Raw genomic sequence first — 18671 nt, 5'->3', positions numbered from 1 at the left:
CTATTATGCTGTGAAGATAAAACAAAGCATAAGAAGACAATACTAAAATGTAAAAGAATATGTTACTACTTAGGAAATCATTATATTAGTAACAACTAATTAATAATAAAATTTCTTTAACTGTTGATATTCATTACTTTTGAATATTCTGCATACATGCTAAGTTGCTAAAGTTGTGTCTGAGTCATGAGGCTCTTCTGTCCATGGGATACTCTAGGCAAGAGTATTGGAGTGGGGTTGCCTTACCCTCCTCCAGGGGATCTTCCTGACCCAGGGATTTAACCTACATCTCTTATATCTCTTGCATTGGTAGGTGGGTTCTTTACCACTAGCACCACCTGAGAAGCCCTTTGAATATTCTAGTTTCTTTCTTTTGAATCTAATGAACAGTGCATAACTTGCCTGATAACTGATGAACCACTTTTAAAATGTAAGATTAGAGATTTAACACAGATGTCTTTCCTGATTGAAAATCTTTCACTGATGGCATATATCTAGAAATCTATATCCTATTACTTTATTGATAGTCAAAAATGTTCTTGAAAGAAATATTTCCTGAGATTGAGCTTTATTTTTTTTCCCCAAGTTTGTCTTAAGTTGGAACCAATACTGGTGCAGAGACGGAATTAGCAAGCTATAACCCATGGGCCAATTGTGACCTCTACATATTTTTTGTATAGCCCGTAACTAGGAGTGGTTTTGCACTTTAGAGCAATTTTAAAATATTAAAACAAGAAAAATATCTTGTGGTACAAGAATCTGTATTTTAACACTATGGGGATGATCCAGGGGTACACCCTCACTGCAAAAGCTTCGCAAAATCCCCTTGGTTCACAGGTCCCCTTTGCCCTGGACTCAACAAACTGGCCAAGATATGAAAAAAGCATTCAAAACTCTAGCTGCAGGTCTGAACTGTAATATTTTAGCTTTCATCCTGAGACTTTCCACAGAAGAGAGTTCTGCACTGGCCATGGCGTAGCTCCCAGGTGAAATACAGTAAAAGTTAGACGAACAGCCTTATACTTGTTTCTTTCCAAAAAAGCCAAAAAGGCCCCAGGCATTGCTTTTGCCTGCTGGAGAGACAGTGATCACAAACCCACAAGGTGCACAGCATTTGGGTTCTCACAGCAGAGAAAAGCCATTATATGAAATCACACACAAACGCCCAACAAAAAGATGGGAGAGAAACGCTCAAGAATCGGTCATGGAGCTTTCAAATTATGAAACGAGAAATTATATTTCCAAGAGTTGAAAAGTTTTCCCCACTGAGAACTGTGTTATCTCAAATTCACAATAAACCTCTTTCTCATTTTATGCTGCCTGGGAGTTCTTAAAATTGATGGACCATAGAAGGAATGGCATGACATTCTCATAAGGACTCGCAGCCTGGAATGGCTAAATGGTTTAGACCCTGAGATGTAGAAATATTCATTCCCCCTTCCCCCTTTTAAATTGTCCTCTTTGTTCTGAGTCAAGGCTCAAGAAGACTAAGTCTATACAGCACAGACAGAGAAAGAATGGCCACAGGAAATCAGAAGACAATTGGCCTTAGAAAAGTGCAGTCCTGGGAAATCAACCTTACCATAGAAGATTCCAAAGTCCCTAGAAGATCTCGGAAAAGGCAGTGAGTTAAAAGGAAAAATGTTAGCAGTGCAGTGCTGAAATAAAGTATAAAGAAAGGACAACCCTGTTAAAATTATTCCAATGTACAAACAGCAACTGAAATTGCTTTGCACATTATTTTAATGTACAAAGAAAACCAACCTGAAAGTAATATATGTGTGTGTGTATGAGACAAAGAGATAAAAAGAGCGAAAGTGTCTCCAATTTCCTACTCGTTTACATTTTTCCCTCTTTGTCCCATCTGAAGGTGCTCTGATTTTCTTGGGATACTGTTGATGCTTTGTAAGATTCTAGGAAGAAATAAACATTTAAGTGAATAAGCAAAGCAGGAAACAGCATCTGCTCTATACAGCTGGAAAAAGTATGATGTACACTGTCAATCCTTTTGCTTCAAGACATAAAGCAGTCACCAGCTGGACTCAGAAACATGTAGCAGAGGGCCTTGTGAGAAAGAAGAAATACAAGCTGCTCAGAATAAGTGTGCAGCTTAGCTGATACAGTTAAGAGGATGCTAGTTCTCAAAGTATTAAAATGTTCATGTCTAGTTGTTTATATCTCAGCATCTCTTTTTTTATGTCCTTTTTAATTTCTTCTCAGATTTCTATTGTTTACATATTTTATTTCTGAAATCATGAAAACAAGAGAAGAAAAATTAAATATAAATGCAAAGATAAAAGGACTTATAAGAATGAGTAAGGAAGTGATCACATGCATACTTCTTGAGTAGACTCGTGTGTGTGTGTGTGTGTACTTGCAAATATGGAAGGAGATGAATTGATGATCCTCATTGTTCAATAAATTTTGTTGTCTTCATTCTCCCAAATCAAAGGCATCTAAATCACTCATTCTTCAGTGCTTAGAATAGCTTGAAAAGTCCTCCGGGCAGGTGGGATTTCTCCCTCAGCCATCTTTAGACATCACCTGGTCTCTACTTCAGCTCTTGAAGAGTTGGCAAAGGTGAGTGGAAAGGCATCAGGGATTAAGACAGGGGACAACAGAAGAGTGTGAGATAGAAAATAGGAAGTGGAAATCTGAAAAGAAGAGAGTCAACAGTGCCAGGAGAAGGACTACAATAGAAGGTAAAAAAGTAAACAGAATTGAGATCTTTGAGAATTGATAAATGAAGAGTTTAAATGGTGTGCAGAATGAAAATACTAAAAGGAAGAGGAAAAATCACAAGTATTTACTGAGTGAAAACTATGTGCTAAGGACATGAATGCTATTACTCAACCTTCTTGAAAACTTTAATACCAGTACTATTATCTCTATAGATGAGGAAACTGAAGCTCTGAGTTATTAAGTATCTGGCCTAAAATCATACAGATAGTGGGGAAGGAGAGGAGAACTAATATTAGTGCTCTAAACAAATATGTATTGAGAGCTTACTGTGACCCAGGCATGTACTAAGCAATTCCACACATACTAATTTATTAATTCAGGAAGTATAACATCCATAGATAACATATATAGTATATATATATATATATATAATTTATACATATTATATATAACATATATAAATATAAAATACATAACATATGCATATATTTAGAGATGTGGTAAGACACAGAGAAACATCAGAATTAGTTTTTCAAGATTATAAAAATCAGTGACAGAATCAGGATTTGAATTCAACTCTATCTAGCTCTGAAGTCCATGCTTTTTAAATAAAAAAAATTATTGGAGTATAGTTGCTTTATAATGCTGTCGTAGTTTCTGCCACACAGCAGCGTGAATCAGCCACATGTATATGTATATCCCCTCTCCCTTGGACTTCCTTCCCATTTAGGTCACCGCAGAGCACAATTTTATACATAATAGTGTATATATGTCAATACCAATCTTCCAATCCATCCCATTCCTCCTTCTGCCCTTAATATTCATACATTTGTTCTCTATGTCTAAGTCTCTATTTTTATTTTGCAAATAAGTTCATCTATACCACTTTTCCAGATTCCACATATATGCATTAATAGATGATATTTGTTTTTCTCTTTCTGGCTTACTTCATGCTGTATGACAGTCTCTGTGTCCATCCACAGGTCTGCAAATGGCACAGTTTCATTCTTTTTTATGGCTAAGTAATGTTCCATTGTATATATGTACCATATCATCTTTATCCTTTCTTCTGCTAATGGACATTTAGGTTGCTTCCATGTCTCGGCTAGTGTAAACAGTGCTGCAGTGAACACTGGTTGCATGTATCTTTTTGAATTATGGCTTTCTCAGGGTATATGTCCAGCAGTGGGATTTGAAGTCTGTGTTTTTAACTATGTCTAGAAATTCTATTTTATAAATTGGAAAAAGGGACTAGACTGAAAAAAAGATCTATAGCTTGAGAAGAAATTCAGAAATACAGAAAAAAGAGAGACATGTATTCTAAGATAGGAATTATTTGGTGAATAGATCGAGTATAGTTAGATCAGATTTTAAAACTTTCTGTTATAGCAAGAGAGTCAGAAAATTTACTTTAACATTTGCATTGGATTTTTCTGGTCATTCTACCTTATTTTACTGGCTTTGTTTCATTTTGTTTTATAAAATAAGTAAGCCTGTGTGGTATAACCGAATATTGGAACTGAATTTAAGGATCCCGAGTTTATAGCTTTGTCATTAACTTTGAGCAAGTCATTGACAGTCTCCAAAGTTCACTTTCCTCATCTGTAAAATAGAGGTTATAATACCTTTCTTGATGACCTTATAAGATGGCTATGAAGTTCAAAAAAGGTAATACATGCAAATTACCAAGTGCTATACATTTATAAGTAAATGCACACAGTTAAATTTCATAGCATTCCTGTCCTAGGCTATTGGAGAATCTCTAGCTTGCTCTTCCTTTGTCCCCCCCAGGATTCGACCTGCCATGCAGGAATCAGTCCATAAAACTGCATGCCCAAAGGAGCTGGCCACTACTCATTTGCATGGGTCAGAGTCTGCATGTTCTTAGAAATACTTTACACTCTGAGCTCTGCCATCTTATAAGTTTATTCTTTCCTCTTGGAGCTCTTCCAGAAATTTTATTGTATGTTTAAATCTAATCAAGCCTTGACTATTGCAAAACATCCGTTTGTTTTGTTTGGCATAATGCAACTTTAGATTTCAGCGTACAGATTAATGCAAACAAAACATGCCATCCCTCTTCCTCCAGAAAGACATTCCTCTCCTCTCTCTGGGCTTTTTCTAAGTCAACCTTTAAGAATCAGTCCACATGACAGCTCCTTTATGAAGCCTTTCTCAGCATCTTCCCTTCTGTCTCCTCCTCCTACTCAAAATTACCCCTATTCTCAGCCTAAACGCTTTTTGGTCTGCCTATAATTGCCAGTAATTTTGTTCATGCAATCATGGCAGCCTTGATCAGGTTGTTCTGATATTGTTTGTATATATTTCTGTCTGAATAGATGATGAAATTCCTAAGGTGAGATCTCCAGCTGTATTTATCTTTATATCCCTGCCACCCCATTTATTCATTGACTTATCCATTTATTTATATTGTAAACTGAATATGTTATTGAGTGCCTGTTACATGTCAGACCCTGTGTTAGGTATTAAAGAGAGGAAGGGGAATAAAACCAAACCATTTTCATGTTCATGAAGCTTGCCTCTCAACTGTGTGTGTGTGTATATGTGTGTGATTATTTGATTAAGTCTAAGTTACAACCCTGTTCAGTGCTAAGAAGGCAATATCACCTAAGAAAAAGTCACTTACATTGTTATCTCAAGAATAAGTGCTTTATTAAAAAGTAAGGTGTTCACAGAACATAGCAGATAATTAAACAAACAAACAAATGGGGGACTCCTCAAATAAAACCATACATTTAATGGAAATAATTTTATTATTTTTAAGTCTTTCTACATATACCTATATTATCTCAGGTAACTCTTGTAACAATCATATGAGAGAATATTATTGCTTTTCTTTCTTTCTATAACAACTTCATAATGGATAGATTAGAAGTAACAGAGAAACAAATGTAACACAGACTGTCTACTTCTAGTCCAAATCACAAATGATTCTGGAGATTCCCTCCCAGACAGTTTTCTCAGAAGAGATAGTATCCTGTTCCTTTCTATCAGAGAAAACCAGCCAAGTAATCTTAATCTATCATTTGAATTTATTTTTTCCAATTGTATTTTTTATCTTCACTTCCCAAATAAGATGACTTCATACCCTCACTAGACTGTACTGAAATATTTAATTGAATGAGAGATAAAAGTAGGGGCTTTAGAAGTGGCTGCAGTATTCCATTTTAACAAATTCGATAAGCTGTAGCCATCTCTCTATAAATAGACATGTATTACCAGAGGGTCCAGAATAATTTAATATTATCCCAAATATCACTATGTCACTTAGTAGATACTCAATAAATGATGACTTTCTGATGATAAATCAGATGATTTGTCTTTGACAAGTCATTGTGGTTATGACTGAATATTTATTTGAGAGTTCACTGCCAGGGTTAAAGACTGTGGTCAGAGGACAAAGTAAAGCTTGCTAGGTTATGGAAACTGTGCTTGTTGTTCTGGCCTCATCGGCATCAGTCCCAGGGGTCTTGGACCTAATACTAAAAATAAGTCTTATGACTGCATTAAGGAAAATTATAGTTCCTCTCTACAGGATCACAACCAAGGCAAAGTGAAAATATGCATATATTTTGAAGTAACCTTACAAAATGTGACCCTGGCTGAGCTCTAGACAACAATGTTGTTCTGAAGTTTAGGGACACTACTGCTAATGCTGATGGTATATTTCTATAAGGGTAAAATCCTTCCCCTAACTTCCATACACAGGTGGATTGATTTTTTCTTTTCCGTCTTTCATTAGAAAGAGCACTGAGGAATTTCTTTCTGTCCCAAACTATAATGAGGACTGTGTTTGGGAGATTTGTTTCTGTAGCTAATCTTTTATGCTAATCAGTCCTACGGTTATCTCCACCTTCACACCCCTACTGTTTCAGATCTTTTGCATGAACTATGTCTTAGCCTTGTAGAGGATTTTAAACTTAGTAATGTCTTGAGCTCCTTATTCACTTCTGCTCAAATAGTTCTGATAAAGAAAGCTAATTGTTTTTTGAAGCAACAAATGATATTCAGAGTTTCATAGCACTCATTCACTTTACCTTGAGGAAAGTTTAATTTCCATCAGTTTAATTTCTTTACTGACCAGTATAATGTATTCAGACTCATACTGCTAAGAAATGAGCATGTGTTGGCAGTGTGTTACTACAAGGAGGTCCAAGTAGAAAATGCTTTCTGCCACAGAGTATGAAGCTACTATTGATTTCTCCCTTAGTCCTTTGCTCCAGTGATCTGATTTCAGTTGCAATCCTGCCATAATTCTATTGTCTGGACCAAGACCCCTTCATCACAACCCTGTGCCATGACTTCGCCTGTGTTCCTGTCATCATGATCTCACTCTCAGGGTCTCACCCAGGACTTCCCTGTTATCTTGTGCTGCTTATTTCAGCCACCCCCGGAAGCTTTACTTATCCCTCTTCCATTCTCTTTTACTCTTCCTTTATGCTTTTTTCCTCTGTTGTGATCATAAACATGTGAGGAACAACAGGCTGGGATTTCATAAAATCCCTGAGTTATGAACTGAGAAGACATGGATGGTTCCCCATTATCAGGAGAGCAGTTTTAATTAGCTTTTTCTTAGAGTTCTTCCTTATTTGGTCCACCCTCTCTCCCCTCCCTAACTCACCCCTTCATTTCTGGAAGCTTTCCAGCAATAAAGCAGAAGGAGGCAGTCTGAGAAAGGTTAGGCAAACACAACAATATTACTGGAATAAGTAACATATTGCTCATTAAACATTTAAAATCAACAGTTGCTCGCTCGATCTGCCAATATTTTGAGAAATGCCAGTTTTACTGCTAGGTGCCACTTGGCTTGAGCTGCTTAATTCATGATTTGTGAACTGACATCCAGGATAACAAAACCATATTCCAGTTAGGATTTTTTGCCGTCAAGAGGAAAGCTGAAATATCACAACACAAAGCTCCCTGACTCTCCTTCCTGCCTCTCCTTCCTGCCTCCCTCCTTCCCTCCCTCCCTCCCACCCTCCTGCCTCTGCCTTCATTCCAGAAACAAATGGATGTGTTAAAACAGTGAAATGTGTTTGTGGAAGATAAATAGTTTATCTTAAATATACTGTTGTAGTGTCAAACTGAGTCTCAAATACATGTACATATTTTATTCACAGACATAACATTTCAAAATAAGTAGCGTTTTTTTTTTTTTCTTTTTCAAACATTTATACATGAGTGGAGGCCTACAAAAAATAAGAAACGAACGACAGTGTACCTCAGATCCTATCAGTATTATGAGCCGATCTCATCAAGAACATAGCCCAGAGTGCAGTATTTTGTTCCATAAAAGGCGTCCCTTCCCGAGTGGCGGCAGAGAGAAGTCTCTAGATTTTTAACACATTTCTTTTCTTCCATCCATTGTGAAGTTTTGCTGTAAGTGTGTCACTTCGTGGCTAAGCCTTTCAATCCTATGGTCACACTCTATGTATACTTCAGCAAGGAAATCCTTCAGTCAGTTGGATCATTAGTAACTACGGCCCAGACATTGTACTCTCCCAGGGAGAGGAATTGCAACAATAAATAGAATGTGTGCTCTCCTACCCTTAGGCGGATCATATGTTACTGGAGAGATAGCTAAGCAAATGGATGGTGTTGACATGCTATACACATGCTAGAACTGAGGTGTTTTGATCTTTTACTACAACTCAGGCTTTCAACACAATGGGTTAGGGTGTGTGCCATCAGGCCAATGAGCTCCACCTCCCTGAACCATGCCCACAGGTGCCATTTTCCATCACAAGTATGAAGAGTGTGGCTGCCCTGGCTGAAATGTATTAACCGTACTAAAATGCAGTTCTCCATATCTCTACATTCTCCATATGTCCACAATGTCATGGGCTTCCCTGGTGGCTCAGTGGTAAAGAATCTGCCTGCCAATTCAAGAGACAAGGGTTTGATCCTTGAGTTAGGAAGATCCCCTGCAGAAGGAAATGGCAACCCACTCCAGCATTGTTGTCTGTGAAATCCCACAGGCAGAGGAATCTAGTGGGCCAGTCCATGGTGTTGCAAAAGAGTCAGATGTGACTTAGCAAATAAACTACAACAACAGAGCCAGTGGGGGTGGGCATGAGTAGGAGAGAGAACGTCACAGGGACATGGGACCCTTCATGAATATCCTCTCAGAACACGGTGTGTCTCAGCTTGAGATAATCTAAAATGAACGGGGAGCAAGGAAAAGATGGTGGAGGGCACTCTGCACAAGCCTGATACCATAGGCTATGGGACACAACTGTGCTGCTTAAAAAAGTGAGGGAGGGGGCTTCTCTGTTGGCTGAGATGGTAATGAATTTGCCTGCAATGCAGGAGACCTGGGTTCAATCCCTTAGTTGGGAAGATTCCCCTGGAGAAAGGAATGGCTACCCACTCCAATATTCTTGCCTGGAGAATTCATCAATTTTGGTTAACAAGAGAGAAGCAAAAGAATGCATTCTCTTCATTCATTCAGTTTAGTTCAGTTCAGTCGCTCAGTCGTGTCCGACTCTTTGTGACCCCATGGACTGCAGCACGCCAGGGGGTCCATCACCAACTCCTGGAGTTTCCAAACTCATGTCCATTGAGTTGGTGATGCTATCCCACCATCTCATCCTCTGTCATCCCTTCTCCTCCCGCCTTCAGTCTTTCCCAGCATCAGGGTCTTTTCAAATGAGTCAGCTCTTCGCATCAGGTGGCCAAAGTATTGGAGTTTCAGCTTCAACATCAGTCCTTCCAATGAATACCCAGGACTGATCTCCATTATGATGGACTGGTTGGATCTCCTTGCAGTCCAAGGGACTCTCAAGAGTCTTCTCCAACACCACAGTTATTAATAACTGATAAAAAATTTACTCTATACTTTGAGAACATGTTTTTCTATAATAGAATTGTAATACTAATAATGATGGTGGGACAGGTCAACAGGCCCAGAAGTAAGAGAGAGTTACTTGGGAGTGAATCTACAAGTATGGCAGCTAAAAAGGATTTGGGGACTCCAAAGAGTTTTGGTGAATTACAGGGTCAAATGGAGTAGTCGAGACTGATGTTCTGTATTTGCACTATCCACAGGATGAATACATTATTCCAAAACTGTAGTTCCCATATCTCAAAATTTTGATGAAAGTTACATGACAGTGTATTTATGACAGGCCTTAAATAACCACTCTCATGCATTTGGGACTGCAAGTTCAGTCAAGTTCACATCATTATTACCATTCCTTGGGTTTACAGAGGGCAAATTTTATGATCCAAGAAGTACAGTCCAGCCAAGCAGGTAAGTAGGTTCAGATTTATTGTGAAGATGCTCTGTTCTACCCTTTTCTGTAGCCTATGACACAAGTCCAGAAGGGTGTGCATTTAATAAAATTAATGGAAATTGTCAATTTCAAATTACCCAAGCCATTGGATGCTCAGAGTATCATAAATGAGTAAATGAAACCCAAAGATAAAAGTCAAACTTTATACTGCTAAAAAATTTCAACTTCTATCTCTATCACTGAAGCATTTATTAGTTACTATCAGGTGGAAAATCTGACCAATATGGGTTTTATATGCCTCTTTAGAACTTGTACACACTAGTTTCTATTGTTAATAATAAATAAAAGCTGATGTTATAAAGTAAGAAGAGAAGTTGTAGTCATTCATTCACTGACTCATTCAACAAACACATCATTAGTGTTTAGTCCATTAAGCATAGGACTATACAGATGGAGGGCAGGGTTCCTGTCCTGCCAGGGCTCACATTTGAGTGACAGTTTTAAGGCCAGACAGGAAGCCCTGAGCAATTGAGAACTGGCTGATTGGCTGAGCTAACATGTAGATGTGAAATAATATCATCTTATTGAGAAAGAGGTCTTTCCTTTCAAAAAGGAAGCTCTGATAAAACTAACAGCCATTGTTCTGAGCACCGGGATACCCCAAATACAGTCTTTCTTTTCTGATCCTTCATTAAAGAAGTCTTAAGGCAACCCCTATATCACAGATAAAAGGCTTAATTTGACTTTAAGATATGAGTATTAAACATAATCTTGGTAACTATGAATTTAAATTTATTTAATTTTACATTTTTTGAAACATCCTAACTAGATATAAACATTTAGGCCCATTAAAGAAACACGTAAATAAAAATAAATTTAAAAGCTTTTACAGATCTGAACACACTGATAACCACAGATAGCAAGGGACAGACTCTATTGCTTAAGCCAACAGAGACTGGATGGCTGCCTGGATATCAGTGACTTTTCTGGTGACCATTTCTGTGTCACCAGCCTTTGGATAGGCTGACTGATCACAGAGGGAGAGATGACTTAGGCTAGACTAATAAACTCTTCTAGAAATGCAAAACTTGTGTGGAGAGTCTTAGAATGAGAAGTTTCATTGATGGCATCATGCTACAGAGAAAGTCCCCAAACATCTTCTGCTTTAGGGTCATCTTATTTTTGCCATATCAAGGATATATTTTCATCCTTTCCTTCAAGTCTAGATTGGCTCCTGAAAATTCTAATAAATTCTGTTTTGCCCTGTCAGGTCAGTTAGTTTCTGTTGCTGATTCACTGAAGAACAGTGACAGAGATAAATACTCAAAAACCAACTTTTTCTCTTGAGATACTCAGAGTCTCTACAAAATACAGGGCCAAACTTAAAATTCTGTTTACTTACCAAACCTCAGTAGGATAATCTAAGCTCAGAATTATGAGTAAAATGTATGTTATCATCTAGCAGCAAACACAGAATTTTTTTTTATGTTAGAAAATTACATTAAAAGATTATGGTCAGACTGAAGCCGAAACATTTGATATCTGCTGTGTTATAATATGGAGAAGGCGATGGCACCCCACTCCAGTACTCTTGCCTGGAAAATCCCATGGACAGAGGAGCCTGGTGGGCTGCAGTCCATGGGGTTGCTAAGAGTCGGACACGACTGAGTGACTTCACTTTCACTTTTTTTCACTTTCCTGCATCGGAGAAGGAAATGGCAACCCACTCCAGTGTTCTTGCCTGGAGAATCCCAGGGATGGGAGAGCCTGGTGGGCTGCCTTCTATGGGGTCGCACAGAGTTGGATACGACTGAAGCAACTTAGCAGCAGCAGCAGCAGTGTTAAAATAATGTACATGGTGCTTAATGTGCCATTTCCAGTGAGACGGTATCACCCTACATCCAAAGTTATTAATGCCATACTTGAACCTGTAACCTTTTAATAACAGTCTTACCGTTTTCACTCATGTATCCCCAGCTGGCTCTAGTGGTAAAGAACCCACCTGCCAATACAGGAGACACAAGAGACACAAGTTTGATCCCTGGGTCACGAAGATTCCCTGGAGAAGGAAATGGCAACATACTACAGTATTCTTACCTGGCGAAGCCATGGAGGAGCCTGGTGTACTACAGTCCATAGCATTGCAAAGAGTCAGACACGACTGAAGCAACTTAGCACCCATTTTCATTCACAGATGTTGTTGCTAAAGGTGGCTGTACACCTGTGTTCAGGTAAAGACTTAACACATAACCCTCGTCTTGGTCTCTGTCAGTTTCTGCATCCTTGAAAACTTCCCTGGGGGTCAATAAGTTGTCATGTCTGTGCTTTCTACCATTTGAGGCCCTGCATTAGGTATACTTTAAAAGAGCAATCCATACACCCAAGTGATTTGGGTGTCACTTGCATATCCTGCATTTCCAAGTGTTCTTTTTGCCCGGAATTACAGAGCCTTTCTGCATGGTTTAGGACCTTGCTTTATTGTGCTCTGCTAGATGTCTTCCACTCACCTTCATGATCTCACCTATCCAGCTGCTTATTAGTCTTGTTCTCTTTACCTTGCCAACGAGAACTATCTTAAGAGCAAGCATTTTTCTCTTGCTGCTTCTTGACTTGTTGTGTTCTTATAGACATTCACTTGCTACTTAAATATGGGTTCTACAATGCCACTGATTAAGCCAGGTGGGATGTGTGTAATAGGATGAATGAGATTAATGGCCACAAAATATTAAATTCCCGTAAAATGTGAAGTTAGAGTCAGATTGGGCCATGCTCATCTCTTCACTCACTTAATAAATATTTATTGATTATTGCAGTCTGTGCTTAGAGGAGCTAGTCTGGATTCCCTTTGCTAAGGGTGTTCCTGTTTTCTAGCTGCTGTGAGGACTATGGTCAGCAGCTTATAGTTGTGGCCTTCTCTGAAGAATTTTTGGTGGATGGGAACGGATATGTCCAGAAATGCTGGGGTTGCAACTTACCTGCTCCCAAGTGATTACTGACATACTGATTCAAGATTAAGCCTAGCCCTTCTGTCTCAAGGTGGGGCAACACTGCAGTACTGTTTACAATCCAGAGCCTCGCCAGGGACTGGGATAAGGTAAGAGCTTCCTTGAAGCGCTATTCTTTCTGGATATTTCACCTTCTGCACCCCATTTCTCTTTTGCTTACAGGTGTTTTTCTGAGGAATACTCCTCAGTAAATCACACAACCCTAAACCCCTGTCGCAGTCTCTATGCCTAAGGAATCTGACCTAGGGCAATCACCTACTTTGTGCTAGGTATTAGGGCTAAATATTTGAATAAGACATTGTCCCTTACCCCTAAGTGCTAAGGTTATTTCTGTTCTGGATTCCTCTAGACACATTTCTTCCAATAATTACTGATACAATAAATGATTTTCTTGATTATAATTTTCTGTTTTTTGGAACCCATAGCCTCTTGATACATTTTAGCTTAATCAAGACCCATGTTCCTAGAACATCATGTAATAGACTTTCTGTAAATAGAGTCATATATGAAGTGGCATGAGGAGTATCCAAATAAAAGTGTTACTGTCAATCCCTTTAGAAATTGAATAATCATGAAATTATTCTACTTTGAAATTTCCTTACAGCACATTAATATAAAGAATGTACTGATTTCCTGGGTAATGTATTAATGCCAGATGAATTTACTACTGGCTTCTCCTCTTCCACCTCTTCCCCACTCCCCATTCTTACATTTGGACTCCCATTCCTGCCTTAATGGTTTTGATATTTTGGCCCCAGTCCTTCCTTCCTGCTAAGTTTACCTTATGCTGATCAAATCCAGTTATTTCCCATAAAGATGCTTGGCATGTGGGTGGAATGGCTATAAGCAAGAATTTGTCATGGTATAGGGAGAATAAGGCAGAGAGACTGAATGAGGAGTAGAACTGAACTCAACGCCTATTCCAATAAATTCCTAAAGATTATTCACATTTTTTCAGTTTTTAAAACCCTCTTTCATCAATTGCTACTGGAAACAAGAAGACCACTGGCTAGGGCTTGGGAATACCTTGATTAAACAGAAGATTTTGTTATACTGCAGTCTATTAGAACAAATCTGGATAAAAGGATAGAAAAGTGACCCAAAAGGATGAGAAGTAAGAAGGTCAGGAGGCAAGAGGATAAGCAAAAAGATAAAGGAAAGAAAAAGTGGTGGGGAGAAGAGAGTCATGATGTGACTGTGTGTTGATGGAAGCAGGGCTGGGAAATACTCATTACAAGATTACGTGGGTACTCCATGTGGAGCTGATTGGCATATGACTGGACCTATAGTGTAGAAGGCATAGGCAGTGCATGCGGATAGCATATGCATAGAACTCAGGTCCTCAGCATAGCTGATAGGATCTCCAAGCAAGCACTGAGTCCATCTTTTGGGATCTGTAGAAATTTTTGATCTGAATCAAATATGGGGCAGTAATCTTGGCTACTCTCTATTTACTTACTATTAAAGCCACTGTTTACATAAAGAAATGCTAGGGTATTGTAAATTAGAAGAGAAAATAAAGAACACCAGAAAAGGAGAATGAGTCAGGGTTGGCACAAATGGTTAAAGCTGAAATGAAGTATTTTTAAAACACCATACAACAATGGAGAAAGTAACAGTGGATGAAATAAAATAAAAATGAGAGACAAGACATTTATGATAAGTCCAAATGGCTAAGAGGCTCAATTAATTTCTTAAATATTGTTTTAATAAGAAAACAATTACTGTGTATGATTAGGACATAATTAAGTTTCTGCAAAAACAGGTCCTAAAAGCAGAGAATGGAGTAATTGGAAAATCTGGACCTTAACAAATCAGTGACACTAGGCATACGATACCTACAATTGACTTGATAGTTGAGTGTCACAGTGATTGAATTGGATTTTGCAAAGTTATGAAGAAAAAGAGAGAGCTCTATGTATGTCCAAAAGATGTGGTAATAATGGATGAATGCAAATAATTTTCATAATGGGTAAAGAGAATGATTTTGGAAGCTGACTTCAGCAGCTTTTAAAAGGAACAGATGTTCATAGAGAACAATCAAGATGACAGGTAAGCAATATTATCTTCAGAAGAATAAATGGTGGACATCATTTCTGATAGCTTTATGGTGGATGGAATCATAAGCAAGTAAAAAAGTCAACACAGGACAACTCATATAGTTGAAATTCAATAAATGTGAAATAGAGAGTAAGATTTTAATTCAGCTAAAATTCAGTTCTAATTTAATGCTATTAATTTGTCAGCTAGAGATTCCAAGGGAACATTTCATGCAAAGATGGCCACAATATAGGACAGAAGCTGTATGGACCTAACAGAAGAAGAAGCTATTAAGAAAAGGTGGCAAGAATACACAGAACTATACAAAATAGGTCTTAATGATCCAGATAATCATGGTAGTGTGATCACTCACCTAGAGCCAGACATCTTGGAGTGTGAAGTCAAGCGGGCCTTTGGAAGAATCACTATGAACAAAAAGTGGAGGTGATAGAACTCCAGCTGAGTGATCTCAAACCCTAAAAGATGATGCTGTTAAAATGTTGCACTCAATATGCCAGCAAATATGGAAAACTCAGCAGTGATCACAAGACTAGAAAAGGTTTTCATTCCAATCCCAAAGAAGAGAAATGTCAAAGAATGTTTGGACTATTGCACAATTGCACTCATTTCACATGCTGGCAAGGTAATGCTCAAAATTCTCCAAGCTAGGCTTCAACAGTACATGAACCAAGAACTTCCAGATACTCAAGCTGGATTTAAAAAAGGCAGAGGAACCCAAGATCAAATTGCCAACATGTACTGGATCATAGAAATAGCAAGAGAATTTCAGAAAAACATCTACTTCTGCTTCATTGACTATACTAAAACCTTTGACTGTGTGGATCACAACAAACTCTGGAAAATTTTTAAAGAGATAGGAGTACCAGACCACCTCACTTGCCTCCTGAGAAATCTGTGTGCAGGTCAAGAAGCAACAGTTAGAACCAGACATGGAACAACAGACTGGTTCTAAACTGGGAAAAGAGTATGTCAAGGCTGTATACTGTCACCCTGTTTATTTAACTTATATGCAGAATGTGAATGTACATAATGAGAAATGCTGAGCTGGATGAAGCACAAGCTAGAATCAAGATTGCCAGAAGAGATAAATGTTGATAACTTCAGATAGGCAGATGACACCACCCTTATGGCAGAAAGTGAAGAGGAACTAAAGAGCCTCTTGATGAAAGTGAAAGTGGAGAGTGAAAAAGTTGGCTTAAAGTTCAACATTCAGAAAACGAAGATCATGGCATCTGGTCCCATCACTTCATGGGAAATAGATGGGGAAACAGTGGAAACAGTGTCAGACTTTATTTTGGGGGGCTCCAAAATTACTGCAGATGGTGACTGCAGCCATGAAATTAAAAGATGCTTACTCCTTGGAAGGAAAGTTATGACCAACTTAGCATATTCAAAAGCAGAGACATTACTTTGCCGACTAAGGTCCGTCTAGTCAAGGCTATGGTTTTTCCAGTGGTCATGTATGGATGTGAGAGTTGGACTGTGAAGAAGGCTGAGCACCAAAGAATTGATACTTTTGAACTGTGGTGTTGGAGAAGACTCTTGAGAGTCCCTTGGACTGCAAGGAGATCCAACCAGTCCATCCTAAAGGAGATCAACCTTGGGATTTCTTTGGAAGGAATGATGCTAAAGCTGAAACTTCAGTACTTTGCCACCTCATGTGAAGAGTTGACTCATTTGAAAAGACTCTGATGCTGGGAAGGATTGGGGGCAGGAGGAGAAGGGGACGACAGAGGATGAGATGGCTGGATGGCATCACTAACTCGATGGACGTGAGTCTGAGTGAACTCTGGGAGTTGGTGATGGACAGGGAGGCCTAGCGTGCTGTGATTCATGGGGTTACAAAGAGTTGGACACGACTGAGTGACTGAACTGAACTGAACTGAAAGGTCAAAGAGAAGAGTGTAAAGCAGGCTTAAAACTCAACATTCAAAAAACTAAAATAATGGCAACCAATCCCATCACTTCATGGCAAACAGATGGGGAAACAATGGAAGCAGTCAGAGACTTTATTTTGGGGGGCTCCAAAATCACAGCAGATGGTGACTGCAGCCATAAAATTAAAAGACATTTGCTCCTTGGGAGAAAAGCTATGATCAGTCTAGATGGCATATTAAAAAGCAGAGACATTACTTTGCCCACAAAGGTCTGTCTAGTCAAGGCTATGATTTTTCCAGTAGTCATGTATGGATGTGAGAGTTGGACCATAAGGAAGGCTGAACACCACAGAATTGATGCTTTTAAACTGTGGTGTTGGAGAAGACTCTTGAGAGTGCCTTGGACTGCAAGGAGATCCAACCAGTAAATCCTAAAGGAATGAATCCTGAATTTTTATTAGAAGGACTGATGCTGAAACTGAGCTCCAATACTTTTGTCATGTGATGGGAAGAACTGACTCATTAGAAAAGATGCTGATCCTGGAAAATATTGAAGGCAGGAGGAGAAGGGGATGACAGAGGATGCGATGGTTGGATGGCATCACTGATTCAAAGGACATGAGTTTGAGCAACCTCAGGGAGATGGTGAAGGACAGGGAAGCCTGGCATGCTGCAGTCCATGGGGTCACAAAGAGTTGGACATGACTGACTGACTGGACCACAATAAGTTTGTCAATTAGTAAAGATTTATCATGAATGACCAGAGATCTAGTTCCGATGGCCTCTTTAGAGGAGTATTATATGGTTCATTTGGGCTTTCCTGGTGATTCAGATGGTAAAGAATCTGTTTGCAATGCAGGAGACCCAGGTTCAATCCCCGGGTCAGGGAAGATCCCCTGGAGAAAGGAATGACAACTCACTCCAATATTCTTGCCTGGAGAATTCCATGGACAGAGGAGCCTGGCGGGCTACAGTCCATGGTGTTGCAAAGAGTTAGACACGACCGAAAGACTACACTTGTTGTTGTTTATAAGGTTAATCATTGTATAGAAGAATTACTATGGAGACATTACAGATGACATAGATTAAAGATATTGCAATTGTCAGAGAACATAAAATAATGCAAGGAATGCCAACTGACAAATATAAACTGAAAGCATCTAAAATAAGATTGAGTTTGGAAAAAATAAATGTTCTAGCAGAGGGAAGAAACAATCTAACAGACACATATATTCATTTAGAAAATAAACCTGGAAATCAGCAACATTGAACAAAGAACAATGATTATAAGAAACACAAGTATATTCTGAGTACAGCAAATATAAACAAAGAGTTGTTCTTTTAGATGCTCAGCATAAGGAAGCACTCTTCAAAGGTCAGAGAGGTGCTTGTAGATACAACACAAGGAAATTCAATTGAAAAAATGTTATTTAACACTTAGGATGTGCAAAATACTAAGTAAGGTTCAAATTAATGTATATGAAACATGCAAAATAGAATTGAATATGTTTATGACACAAATATTTAAAAAACTAGAAAATTTACAGAAGAAAAGAGCAAAACCTGAGATGGAGATGCTGAAGAATGCTGCAAACTTAACTTGAACAAGAACACAAATTTAACACCTGCAGTGTACAGTGCAATGTACTTGGTGTTCTGAAACAAACAAATACAGCAGAATTTGTATTCATCTATTCATGTTCTCCAGTCTTTTAATTTTCTTTGGGAAAGAGATTTATATATAACATAACTTGCCATATTCAAGAACTTTAAGAGCTGTAAATATGGAG

The 18671-nt window shown here is 38.5% G+C and overlaps 1 protein-coding gene across 2 annotated transcripts in view; it reads right to left on the bottom strand.

Moving 5' to 3' along the window:
* LOC120851655 (limbic system associated membrane protein) overlaps window positions 1-18671 on the bottom strand; it is a 713563-nt gene that overhangs the window by 76158 nt on the left and 618734 nt on the right. The gene's annotated exons all lie outside the window — the stretch shown is intronic.

Source organism: Oryx dammah, unplaced genomic scaffold (genome assembly GCF_014754425.2).
Source record: "Oryx dammah isolate SB20612 unplaced genomic scaffold, SCBI_Odam_1.1 HiC_scaffold_2, whole genome shotgun sequence".
Classification (NCBI taxonomy): Eukaryota; Metazoa; Chordata; class Mammalia; order Artiodactyla; family Bovidae; genus Oryx; species Oryx dammah.
This window is presented reverse-complemented; position numbering and strand designations above follow the sequence as displayed.